The sequence below is a fragment of the Ornithodoros turicata genome, chromosome 2, assembly GCF_037126465.1.
Source record: "Ornithodoros turicata isolate Travis chromosome 2, ASM3712646v1, whole genome shotgun sequence".
NCBI lineage: Eukaryota > Metazoa > Arthropoda > Arachnida > Ixodida > Argasidae > Ornithodoros > Ornithodoros turicata.
In genome coordinates, this window is record NC_088202.1 from 7,771,336 (window position 1) to 7,785,757 (window position 14,422).

Consider the following 14,422-nt stretch of genomic DNA (forward strand, 5'->3'; position numbering starts at 1 on the left):
CGAAACACTGTTTCAGCTCTTGTAGAAACATCCTCTTCCTTAAATGCCACGATAGAAAGCTGGCACGGCACTCCAAAATGGCCGACATCTGCAAGAGCTGGCAGAGGGTTGACAAGCTGCCATACGTACTGTCCCAAGTAGACACTGAAGAAATTAAGAATTTGTTCTTTTGATGCCATACCAAGGACACTTGATGTACCGGTTTCTTCCCAGCGGTCGAGGCACTGTAAACACTACAAGATTTCATTTCACAATGACATACCTATTTCCAGAAGGCTTCACAAATATCAGGGTTTCTACCAACCTGGAAAACCTGGAAAACAGGGAATTGTCAGGGAATTTTCATGTAATTGGAAAAGTCAGGGGATTGTCAGGGAATATGGTCAAAAAGCTGCTGAAGTCAGAAAAAATCGCAGGCAGGTGCCGTGATGACGCATGGCGAATCGCAAGTGTTGACCGGTGGTTGAGCGGCGATGCCTCAACAACGTTACCATGAGTAGAAGTTCGCCAGTATGACAAGCTCTCAGGTAGAAAATTAGGATAGCCTCACTAATACATAATAAATGGTCTGTTTTATGAGGGATGTGTATCAAAACGTAGCACGAGGCACCAAGTTCCCTTTTGTTTTTGTCAGGGAATTTGCTTGAAATAGTCAGGGAAAACCTGGAAAGGTCAGGGATTTTGAAGGCTACAGTTTGGTAGACACCCTGAATATAATTTGTGGCAGTAAGGACAGGAGACGAACCTCCCAAAACTTCAAAAATACTTGAAATTCACAGGTCATGTCCGTGCAGCGCAACGACAACACAGCACGCCACCGTGCACAGCGCCCCCCTAAGCCTTCATCCAAGCCACCGCCCTGCATTGCATCGAAAGATGAGCGCGGTCGGTAGACTATACATTTTTCTAGGGACTATAGTTTGGCAATGAGATTGTTGAGGCCACCATCATTGAGAACACCCCGAACAACCTTAGACAAATATTGCTCAGCCTGTGCATGCTTGAGCTCACTTTTGTCTCCACGACTTTCCGGAGTAGGTTGGTTGTGGAAATAAACTTCAGTTACCAGTTCAACTCTGTTCTGTCCGTGTCTGTGATATCTGCCGTCTTCCTTATCGGGATGATTGTTACTGTTGTTCTGTTGCGTGATCGCAATGAGTGTAAACACAGTTCAACACTAAGCGTGGCTTCAGTGCATGCTTCAAAATGATTGGCACATGGCTATGACCATTAACAACTTGATTGATCATTCAGTTAATGTCTCATTCAGCTGGAGGTGTGTTCTTGCTAATACGTTTTGAGACACGATTCAGTGCAACCTAACACGTTTAAAGCCTCTGTCGCTGCTGCGCCATGAAAGTACCAATCAGCAGCAGCAACCCAACACAATGCTGTCGTCTGCACGTCGCGGCAGCAGACGTTGTCCAGAGATTGGTTGTAAACCATCCATTGACTCGTGCAAAGACCCTACAGAGCCAAGCAATGCTACAAAACCGCTACAATTTATGGTCAACTTACCAATCATAGAGCTAAACAATGAGAATGAATCGAGGCAGGCTACAAAAATGGACGACATAAACATGCCAGGTGTTTGATTTCATCCGAGCCGTTCCAGCGCATTTTGTTTCGTTACCGCATGGCGACCAACAACATCGATTAAATTTGTGCCTGCCGACACGTAAAGCCCGTACAATTAAGACCGTAAGACCGTACAGCGTACAGCTCTCATCATTCTGCATACCTGCAAGGTCCCAGTTTCTCACTCTGAAAGTGGGAACATGTATCAATATTCCACAAGCACTTCGATGTCCTCCATTATGCACCGCTGGACAGGAAGAAAGCAATAAAAAATAAATAAATAAAGAGAACTGGTCAGCACTTACCTCGACAGAAGCGCGGTTGTACCCTTTGGACCGTATTGACATCACCAATGATGTCTTCTCCTCCTCCTCGGAGCGAGTCGAGCGGGAACACACGTGGCTATATTTGAGTGTGTTCATTCCTCTAAAAAATATTGAGTACAGAGGAAATTTGTGTGCTGATTAATGTGTGCAAGTTAAGTTACCTGCTTTCACAACATGTTTGGAACTGAAAGTTTTTTACAGGGTTTCATCACAAAGTTGTACTTCTCTTCCCACAGGACAGAAGAATAATGAAAAAGAAACAAGGATGGGACTTGCAAACATAGCAACAAGACATTGAAAGCTGAGGCACAAGTACAATGTGGTAGCCAAAACCCATGAAGTCCAGCGACAGCCACAGCATAAAGGAGTGCACCTCAAAAAAGCATGTTCTTCACTGTACCCGTGTTGTTTCGTTACTGCTTCAGCCTACTGTTTGTTTGAGGCATCTGTCCTGCAGGCTGTGAAGTTATGGAGGTGTAGTTTTGCCATCGGGTTCATCATACCACAGCATCAATACTTCATACCGTATCTGGGTGTTGCAAAGTTCAGCCCTGCACACAAAAATGAACATATACGGACCCTATTTGATCTGCTTGCACAAAGTGCTTGCACACTTGCTGCTTGCACACTGCTTGCACTCTGCTTGCACACTTGTTTTTATAGCTTTCTTCGAGTCATAAAAGAAAGAGGGGAAATTTAACAGACTGCCAACTGGAAATTGTGTTTCATTAAATGCATGTTGATGTGAAATACATTCCAGTTGGTTCGGTTTCTGAAGTATCAGGACCACCAATGGTGTAGCCACATACTAATGTTGGTATTTTGTCATCACTACATTCAGGTTCACATTTTTTAAAATCTATAAACATGGCTATACAGTCACATTTATAATTAGCAAGCTCTTTGTAATAAATACAGGCTTTTTGCACCTGTCATTTTAGTTCTGCCACTCACAATCAGGTGAATATGTGGTATCTAGATTAGATTAGAATTAGAGAAAAGATGTAAGTAAATTTGACTAAACGTGGATGTTCATCTGGTTCGGGTGCTCTGTGTAGCAATATTGTCTCTTATCAACATCATTGACCTCAGGTAATACATTCGGGTTGATGCTTAAAGTGAGAGTGAAGTATGTATTTTTTTTCTGCTGTGCTGTATTATGTTGAAAGTTTAAAAAAAATTACTGGTTCTAAGAACACTGAATGACTGCAAACCACACAAGACCTTCACTGCACTCTTTCATATCCATGATCTGCCTTGCGATGCAAAGCCACATGTCATTTTGACGCTATGCCCATCAACGTGTCATAGTACAGTACGTTTGCACATTAATAAAAACCCCAATCACTGTCACTACCATCTCCATACCAAAAGTGTGCAGTGTACCATTTTGTAAGCACACTATCTTTTGAGCACATTATTGCTCTGTGAATGAAGATGAATATGTATCTCGCATTGCTGTTTCCATAGTGCCATGTGCATCCTGACGAGGTCACTGTGTGTGAAAAGTACAGTAGACTCAGAGCACCACAGCTTGTCACAACGGGTCCCCGCTCGTTCCCAAGTATAGAACGTTCCTGATCTCAAGTCCCTAAGGACAGCTGTGATACGTGGAAGCTTTGTGAGAGCATTGTCCCTTGATAAATACGCTCACTAGAGATAAAGAAATTGCATATTTGGCTATCTTAACCTTCTGTCGTGAAGCATGCAAATTGGAATATGTTGCACAATCTGTTTGGTTCCCCTTCCAGTGGCACACTGGAACATGCCTGCCTTCTTTGCCAGTCCTGCTCATCTATAGGCTCCAGGGATGGGCATAAATACACCTTTCGGGTATTTAAATACAAATACAAAATACTGCATGTTTTCATGTATTTAAATACTGCCTATAAATACTTTATGATGAAAGTAGTTAAATACAAAAGATGAATACATTAAGAAAATATTTAAATACTATAACTACTTCCGTAAATACTTTGAGACGTCCAGGCACATTATTCTTTTAAATTAGTGTATAAATAGAGCTACCTGTGGATGCATGTCTGCTGCACACAATGCCCACATGTTTCTTTATTTTTCTGTGATGCCGTGTCAGGGATGGGCATAAATACACTTTTCGGGTATTTAAATATAGATACAGAATACTACCTGTTTTCATGTATTTAAATACTGCCTATAAATACTTTATGATGAAAGTAATTAAATACAAAATATAAATACATTAAGACAGTATTTAAATACTGTAACTACTTCCGTAAATACTTTGAGCCGTCCAGGGACATTATTCTTTAAAATTCTATAATAAATGAAGCACCTGTGGATGCATCTCGACTGGACACAATGCCCACATACTTCTTTACTTTCCCATGATGCAGTGTGATGATTTCAGCATCTTGTGTGGACCGACTTTTCATGGAACGGAAACATTTCCTTGAGTCTCAGAAGCAGCGAGAGGGGTGCTAGACAGGACAGACACGGGGCAAGAACCGACGACGACTCAAAACCAGCTAATGAACTTGTTATCGCTTCTTCCACTTTCTCTATGTTGAGTATAGTGTTCATTTGCTCATTTGCTGGTTTTGAGTCGTTGTTGTCAGTTCTTGTTTGCTGTCTGTCCTGTCCAGTCCCTACCTCCCCCCTGCTGCTCCTCCGACTCAAGGAGATGTTTCCGCCCAATCGCATACTCCAGCTTCCTTGCCTCCTTCGACATTCCATCTTCAGCGACGACAGTGAAACACTCCCCGTCACAAATAGGGTCACTAATAAGCTATTTAGTGACTCGAAGCTTATTTAGCGACTCTAGTAAAAAATTGTCCGGTGCGCTGCAGCCATTCTCCTGAGTTCCCAGTGAATGACTGAGTAGAATTGCTGCTAACGATTGCATTTTAGGGGTTCCCTTTAGATAACAGACTTTGTCAAGTGACGCAAGAGGGTTACGAATCACATCTTTCCCAAATTGGTGTTCTCATTTCTCTCCCCGCTTCCAAGACTGAAGCAACGGGGGTGGCGATGCCCTCATTCGCACATTGTGCTGTTTTCCCCAAACACACGGGATGAGTGACCTGTAGCCTCTAACCAAGATACCCTTCATCGCTGGAGGCTAACAATGTGGACGTCGAGAGAAGCCCACAAATACGGAAGGATGAGATATGTGTATTTAAGTGTATTTTAGATATAAATGTGCCTAAAATGGTATTTAAATATAAATACATTTTTCTTGCCTGTATTTAAGTACATATTTTAAATAATATTTTAAATACAATGTATTTAAATACTGCCCATCTCTTATAGGCTCTACATGCACTTATCATGTCGTCCATGGCACCCTGTAGAAAAGACAAATTACTGACTTTGTAGTGATTGATTTTAATTAATGAAGTGCTGATTCTGAGTTGACCAGAAGCAGCAAAAAACTGCCCAGATACGTACTGTGCATGCCATTAATGTTGATGTTGATGAACAAAATGATAGGGAGTATGGAGTTCCGTAAATGTGTACTTGGTGTACTTGGTCTAAAACAAAGATTGTTAGCATGTCGAACAAGTTCAGCGAGTGAAAACTTTAAAAAAATGAACCGTGTGAAGGGAATTGAAATGCTGGTTGCACTGGCAATATTTCTAAGCATAAATAAGTGGAAGCAAAAACAAACCCGGCAGGCACTGTTCTCATATAAAGGCAACATTTGTCTTTCTGACCAGAGATTTTGTTCTTTCTTTTTGACTCTGCAAAGCACCCACATGACTATTGCCAGATGGTAACGGTAATAGTTTCTTGGGTGTGTCATGCACTTCCTCTAGCTATGATGTGTTATTGTCACATGCTCTCTAAAGTACCTTCATCAAAGTGACGGAGGATTTACTCCGCAGCCAATGTTAAATTACGTGTCAAAGCCCTTCACTTGCACAGGCACTCATGTACTGTGACTGGGTGTGTAAGGAGAAGTGAGTAAGAAATTGGTTAGAAAGTTAGTGTTCTAATAATATTTGTGCATTACACTTGTGCCAAATCTGGGACACACATCAGCTGTCCACATTCCTATGCATATTTTGTCTCGGTCAACGCATTTTCAGTTCAGCCTTATTGTGAGTGTTGAAGTTCAAGAATGCAAAGTTAACTTTTTAGTCAGCGACACTGTTGACATTTTGTATATTGTGTAATGTAGCAGACTTCAATACGTAGTCTATTTCTCCCTTCCAGGAAATCACATCAGCAGTGAAGGCTTGGCAGCAGCTCAACACAATCCATACATTTGTTCACCCATGAACTATATTCAAGTGCTATATACATAGATAATATGTGCCTTATGTGTTCACTGATACGCTTATGTAGAGATACGTGAATTACTTTTTTTGTTGTCTATCCCTGAATGCATCACATGTTGAGAACACACTGATATGTATGAAAAGCAAAACAGATGTTCCTCAATATTTACAAGTCATGGTGAAAAGCTGGGGCAAAATATTCACAGGATAAGCTACAGCACTCATCCCAGGCTTAAGTTTGTGTGGTTAAGTGGCTGATAGCTGCAGCCTGTTCTGCGTATCTTTTCTTTTAATTCATGTTACTGCATCAGATATGGACATGTACAAACCAGCGCTGCCTCAACTTCTATGCATGGCAGTGACACACTACACGAAAATGAGATTCTAGTTATTTCAGATGAAACAAGTTGAAATTCTAGTAATCAGTTGGGAATTCTGTAGAATTCCTGTTCTAGTCGGGTTGTAATAACTATTGTGAATTAGGGCTTTGAGTCTTGAAAATGTAATTGACCACCTTCAGGATTATCACATAAAAGAAATTGAATTTTTGTAAGTTTATTACTTTTGAGGTGGTATGGCCTTCGTTGCTTAAGCGCCAAGAAAACCTGAATCATCATCATCATCATCATCTTTTGAGGTGTGGCATCAGGTTGTCACGTATGGTGAATGAATGAATTAAAAGCCTTTATTTGGTCTGAAAGTTGACGTGGAATTGGGAGAAAAAGCTGGTTACAGCCTGACGGGCTACACTAAGCAAAATAATATGACAAATGCAACACATATTTATGTATAAACAGACTTTCAATACATAAGTAATATATCATATCAGCAAGAGAGAGATGTATAAACATATATACTTCAACTGTGCAAATAGCTAACTAAGCCACTGCTTGCAACCCAGAAAATGAGTATTGATTTCAAAGTTATGGTTAGATAATCTGTTGAGGAGAGATGGTAGTGTATAGGAAAGAGTCTGTAAACCATGGTTAGCTCTTAATTGTGGTAGTTTCCATTGATTTACTCGTCGAATGTCATGCGTCCTTTCTGTAGGCTCATGGTGACCAATGTTGAGTACAGTTCAAATCACCATTTGCATGATTAAGAGTCAATTTAAATTTCCCCCGATGTAGTTCCCCGTAGTGGGTGACCGTAGTTTAAGTGACACATAAGTAGTGATTGTACAGTAAATTTTTTTATTTATTTATTTGTTTATTTCATACCCACAGCGCCTTTCGGCATTACAATTAGGGGGTTACACACATGAAAACAAGCAATAACATCAGGCCAGCTCACAACAAAAGCCCAACAACAATGACTGACATACACAATACAAAAGTTCTTCAAGAAGTCTACCATATTTACCCACACTTCCGACTAATAATCTAGGTCAGCATGGAGAAGAAGGTCTCATTAGACAAAGCTGTGACGATAGAAGACGGCAAATGGTTCCAATCCCTAATCGTTTTGGGGGAAAAAGACATTCTAAATGTGTCCGTGGCACAAGCATATTCACGCACCTTGTATGGGGAATCCAAGTGTTCAGATGTGTAATGTGAAGCTAGGAAGTACCTGTCCCTGCCAATACTGGTTTTGGAGTGGAAGATACTATGAAAAAGCTCTAGACATAATTTCCTCCATCATACTTCAAGAAGTTCTCAGTTTAAGTACTCTGTAGCGCATGTCGCACTAAAACTAATACCGTACTCACCAGTCACAAACCGTGCTGCAGCATTTTGCACCCATTCTAACTTTGTAGCATCCCTGTTTGTTGGCAGGTCCTAAACCGTGCACGCATATTTCTCACACCTGTTTAATTTAACACGAAAAGGGGAACATGAGTCAATATCTAGAGGTGATATTGAAAATTTTGGGCAGTTTGTTTTGGACATACTCTGTGTGCTGGTCCCAGAGTAACTTCTCATTAAAGATAACCCCTAAGCATTTCACGAACTTCACTATCATCAAGAGGGAAATTGTGATACATTATCTCTTTATTTAAATTAACAAAAATATTTTGAGGGCAAAAAATAACTTTATTCTTGCTAGTGTTAATTCATAAACACCTCAAGCTAGAGAGAACTGATGTTCTGAGGCCTGAACAACATAGAAAGGACAAACACATACAAAGCCTCAAATTGCTTAAGAAATGAACAATGAAAGATGAAAGTCACTGAAAAGGCTAGCAAGCTGTTGGACTCGAACTCACATATTCTGGATTACCGGTCCAGGGCTCTACCAATTGAGCTAAGCTAACACGCCTCCTCAGCGACTTCCAAGGGTGCGTCATCTGAAGGGACAAACCAGCCACTCTCTCTCTCATCCTCCTTTCACTCTTACATTTTTGCTCACACATTCATACGGCGGGATCGACGCAAGCGGCAATTGGCAAGCGGCAACTGGTAATCCAGAAGATGTGGGTTCAAGTCCTACAGCTGGCTAACCTTTTCAGTGACATTCATCTTTCATCGTTCAACTTCAAGCTAACCCATTTTGCCAGGTTACGGAGCACCTAATTTGCAGTATCTATTAATAAATCTATGTCGTAGCCACTGAGAAATACACTCATGCTGTCTGCATATAAAATGAATTCACAGTTGATAGCTAAGTTAACCAAGTCATTCAAGGACACAATAAACAGAAGAGGTCTCAGTACACTTCCTTGTTGTACTCCACAAGTAACATTTTCAATATATTTTAACTTTCACCAACCTTGGCGCATTATGACCTTCGTTGTCGCTGCGCCAAAAAAATCCCAATCATCATCATCATCATCAACATTTTCAATAGATGATTCAATCTGACATCCCAAGTGTGCATATTGTTTACAGTGTTTTAGGTGTGACTGTATTAAGTTTAAGGCGATACCTCGTACTCCATGGTAGTTAAGTTTGCACCACATGCTCAACCTTGCTCAAATGCTTGGGATAATAACTTAGATTGAAGGTTTCGAGGTATTAATTCTTTCTGTTTGAGCGAAGATGTTCCAGTTGAAAGTCCTCTTCGGAAGCCGTGTTGAAAATCATTCAAGTGTAGTGAAGATATGAAGTGTAGTGTTGCACCACATCTCCCTCCTACCATAGTTTCTAAGCCATAAAGACTCTAATCATCAGCAGCAGCATCTCCGTCCTGGAGCTGTACAGTCAGTGTGGCCCAGTGCGCCACTCCCTTCATTCATTTCTATGGTGCTGCAGCACCTCAGAGACATCAGATGACAAACCTGTTACTATACCAGTTGCATAAGACCTTCTCCTAACTATGTTGCTGTTGTTTTCCCACCACTAAACACGATTTTATTTTTGCGTGTGTTTTCAGGGCCAGCAAAGCGAGACGGACATTACATGTGCAATTTCTGCCCATACATATCAACTAGGAGCTCTGATGTTGTAAGGCATGAGAGGACACACACTGGACAGAAACCCTTCCAGTGCACCATCTGCAACAAGGCGTTCACCCAGCGAACATCTCTTATTCGGCATCAACGCTGTCATGAGAGAGGAGAACGCTATTGTGTGGTAACAGTTCCGTGTGCTTTTGACCACAGCGACTCATCTCTCCCATAACCTCTCTCTCTCTCTCACCACACCACCACACACTCACCATAGTTTTGGCGCTCGATGGCCTTTGTTGCCTTTGTGCCATTAAACCCATAATCACTCTCTCTCTCTCTCTCTCTCTCTCATAACATAGCATATTGAACATAGATGAACTGTGTCAGCTTACTCCTTATTGACACCTCTCAAGAACATACACCATCGCACATCGATTCATTCATGAAGAGGACTGCAGTGCACTCTGTGGCACCTGACGTGTGAAAGCAACAAGATACATTTCAAGCTTTGTGATGGTGGGGGCCAAATAATAAACGAAGACGAACCATTATGAGTATGTATGTTCTTTGCACGTGTGCTTGCTGCAATAGTTTTTACCACATAAAATGCACATAGTTGCCAAATTGAGGACAATTTAAGAAAAATATAGCACAGGTAATGTGCACACGTTGAACATAAATTCTTTTACCACGTGATATGAACACAGTACCTTCAGGAACATTCATGCTAATTATTTCCTTTGGGAAGTGCAAATTTCGTGAGATAATTACGCATAGTTTAGAAGTGGTTTCCCTGAGCGCGCCCTCTATGGTGACTCCGTACATTTTGACTCAGTACCACACGGAGCCGCTCATTGCTTTGGTACGTTTTGAACAGTATCACGGCGTACGTGCAGTCACGCGTGTTTTATTTGGCGGCTTTCCTCCCATTGACCTTCCAGACTACTTCTGTGGAAGTACTGTCAAGAAAGGAAATCTGCTCCGGAATGCAAAACACGTGAAAGCCGTACGCGAGGAAGTCTTCAGTGACGGAAAATCGAAACTGACAGCACAGTGTCTGGTGCAGACGAACACATGTAGGGTAAGGTGGGGCAAAATGAGGCAGAAATTTGCACTTGAATATGAAATTTTAAATTTTTCGTGTTTTCAAAAAAAGAAAAAGAACATCTAGCCATAGGAATTCTCAGGGGTCTAGAGCTTCTAACCTATAAACGCAGAACGGATTTAGGCGGTCTAAGATAACAGAACAAGAAATTCAAAAATGCAGGTTGTCTCACCTTGCCCAACCCTCGGGGCGAGACAAGACATCGAGTTGGGAAATATGAGACACGCCGTGGTAATTAACTATACAAATTAGTTTTTGCAATCCAATCATACAATGTAAAGCTCGTAGGCTCCTATGCAACCCCCTTGAACCCATCGCTCACATAACGTGCAATAAAACCACACATAACCCGGTACTATTATTCTCCGCCGTTCTTTGCAAATACGGCACAGCCAGACTGACATGTGACTGGTCGCTTGTTTGCGTGCGCTTCTGCTTTGCTCCAAATATCCTAGGAAACAGGAACATTTGCTGCCAAATCCTAGGCAATATACAAAAAAATAATAATAATAATAATATCTGAGGAACAAGCATAAGACCACCTAATAGTTGATTTACCAGTTTCTAAATTACATTGAACTTACATTACATTAAAGGAAAAGGGAAAGCATAAAACTTTATGGCAGGTTGCTTTCCCTTGACGGGAGCCCTGTTGTTATGGCAGCTTACTACGCAGCAATAGCCGCCGTTCTTCCGTTTTCGTCCAGAACCCATTCACAAAACGTGAACGTAAATGTCTCTCGAGCCGTCTGACTGTTGTTGTATCACGGTCTCGGTGTCGTAACCAGCTTTAGCTAACTTCAACCCTTCCGAGCGGTGATCGAAATGGATGCAGTTGTACGTGACTGCGCGGCAGGTACCAGGAGGTTACCCACATTTCGCCTAGTGGGGGCGCGGGTGTCGGCCGTAAACTTTAGCGTGCTGTCCCTATATGACAGTACATAGGGTACAGTATATGGATGCACGAACGGGCCGTGTGTTTGGGGGTGCGATACTCGTTCCGCCCCCAGGGACCCACGCGCGTTACGCCGTTGAACAATATCCATTCGGTAACATTAAATCAGTCGTGTGAGCAACGGCTTGCTGCCCATTTATTTTCGTTTGTCACATTCGACACTACAGCACGGGGTAATGTAACAGTTCCATGAGGTACGTACATGATAGCCATTTCCCCTTACTGGGCACGGTGAACACAGTTAACAGAATATACGTTCCAAGAGCCGTGGTTCCTCCTGAACCATCGCTTTCCAGCCATTGGTCTTCCTTACGTGGCTACTGTGCAAATTGATGTACATCACAGCAGCATTTCCCAAATGGATCCAGGGATGAGCCGACGCGGTGAGCAGGCAGGTAGGCCGATGCGATGCAGAGATGGCAGCGACAGAACATGAGCAGTGAGCTAATGTTGTTGCCAAGGAGAGTGCCGGGGAAGACCATGGCGAAGCACGAGGAGACCGGGAGGGGAACTCAGTGGCCTCCGTGCGGGTCCCCGGTGGAATGTTGGCCCAGTGCCTCTTGAGCGCCATTGGATGGGCTGCCAGCACCCTGTATCGAAGCCTGGTGGGAAGGCAAGGCATGCAGGGTTCTTGGGACTGGCATGACGATGAGGATGGGGCCATGCAGTCGCCAGAGGTGCACTGCGACCAGTATGGGAGCGTGATGCTCGGGCTGGTGAAAGCCCGAGGAGTACCATTGCGAAGCATGTGGCGACGTGACGCAGAGTGAGAGACCATTGCGACGTGAGGTGGGTAGATGAGCGAACCATGGTGTTGAGCAGCCAGTCGTTGCGACTTGCGATTATGTACGTTGAGTGAGCCGCAGTGAATTGACATAGTCGCCTAGCGGTTCCTTGGTAGAACGGTGCATCGAACCTTGAGTGATGGCTTCGAATGTGGTCTTGCAGAAATCTGGGATGGTACTGGGCCGAATTATGCCGAACATGGCGTTCGTTGTTTAGGTCACCAAATGTAGAGGTGGTGGTGTTCCTCTACATGAATCCTGACCGGCGATTTTGACGATCACTTTCTGTTTGCAGCGAGCGGCCGAAGTGAAATACGTAGGTATAGCACGCACTGAGCGCTCCATCAGTGGTTCGAGCAGATCATGTGGTGATCAGGCTTTAATATTGCAATTGCAATGTGCTCCCTAAAGTCAATAAAGAAAGAGTTGATTAAAATATATGTTAATTAGTCCCCTAATTGAGAAAAAAAAATGTTTCCTAGTAGCAGCCCCGTCGAATAATCCAATGACAAAAGTAGAACCGCCCTAAGGCAACTCCCCTTTTTATGAAAACTTGTTTCAGATTAAAAGGAAACATCCTGTATATGACAGTACATAGGGTACAGTATATGGATGCACGAACGGGCCGTGTGTTTGGGGGTGCGATACTCGTTCCGCCCCCAGGGACCCACGCGCGTTACGCCGTTGAACAATATCCATTCGGTAACATTAAATCAGTCGTGTGAGCAACGGCTTGCTGCCCATTTATTTTCGTTTGTCACATTCGACACTACAGCACGGGGTAATGTAACAGTTCCATGAGGTACGTACATGATAGCCATTTCCCCTTACTGGGCACGGTGAACACAGTTAACAGAATATACGTTCCAAGAGCCGTGGTTCCTCCTGAACCATCGCTTTCCAGCCATTGGTCTTCCTTACGTGGCTACTGTGCAAATTGATGTACATCACAGCAGCATTTCCCAAATGGATCCAGGGATGGGCCAACGCGGTGAGCAGGCAGGTAGGCCGATGCGATGCGGAGATGGCAGCGACAGAACATGAGCAGTGAGCTAATGTTGTTGCCAAGGAGAGTGCTTGGGAAGACCATGGCGAAGCACGAGGAGACCGGGAGTAGAACTCAGTGGCCTCCGTGCGGGTCCCCGGTGGAATGTTGGCCCGGTGCCTCTTGAGCGCCATTGGATGGGCTGCCAGCACCCTGTATCGAAGCCTGGTGGGAAGGCAAGGCATGCAGGGTTCTTGGGACTGGCATGACGATGAGGATGGGGCCATGCAGTCGCCAGAGGTGCACTGCGACCGGTATGGGAGCTTGATGCTCGGGCTGGTGAAAGCCCGAGGAGTACCATTGCGAAGCATGTGGCGACGTGACGCAGAGTGAGAGACCATTGCGACGTGAGCTGGGTAGATGAGCGAACCATGGTGTTGAGCAGCCAGTCGTTGCGACTTGCGATTATGTACGTTGAATGAGCCGCAGTGAATTGACATAGTCGCCTAGCGGTTCCTTGGTAGAACGGTGCATCGAACCTTGAGTGATGGCTTCAAATGTGGTCTTGCAGAAATTTGGGATGGTACTGGGCCGAATTATGCCGAACATGGCGTTCGTTGTTTAGGTCACCAAATGTAGAGGTGGTGGTGTTCCTCTACATGAATCCTGACCGGCGATTTTGACGATCACTTTCTGTTTACAGCGAGCGGCCGAAGTGAAATACGTAGGTATAGCACGCACTGAGCGCTCCATCAGTGGTTCGAGCGGATCATGTGGTGATCAGGCTTTAATATTGCAATTGCAATGTGCTCCCTAAAGTCAATAAAGAAAGAGTTGATTAAAATATATGTTAATTAGTCCCCTAATTGAGAAAAAAAAATGTTTCCTAGTAGCAGCCCCGTCGAATAATCCAATGACAAAAGTAGAACCGCCCTAAGGCAACTCCCCTTTTTATGAAAACTTGTTTCAGATTAAAAGGAAACATCCTGTATATGACAGTACATAGGGTACAGTATATGGATGCACGAACGGGCCGTGTGTTTGGGGGTGCGATACTCGTTCCGCCCCCAGGGACCCACGCGCGTTACGCCGTTGAAC

The 14,422-nt window shown here is 43.5% G+C and overlaps 1 long non-coding RNA gene across 2 annotated transcripts in view; it reads left to right on the forward strand.

Moving 5' to 3' along the window:
• Positions 1-10,045, forward strand: part of LOC135385168 (uncharacterized) — an 87,498-nt gene extending 77,453 nt beyond the window's left edge. For both annotated transcript variants that reach the window (XR_010420333.1, XR_010420332.1), the window contains exon 3: positions 2,141-10,045. This is a non-coding gene — a long non-coding RNA (uncharacterized LOC135385168). The remainder of the gene's footprint in view (positions 1-2,140) is intronic.
• Positions 10,046-14,422: the final 4,377 nt, after the last annotated feature.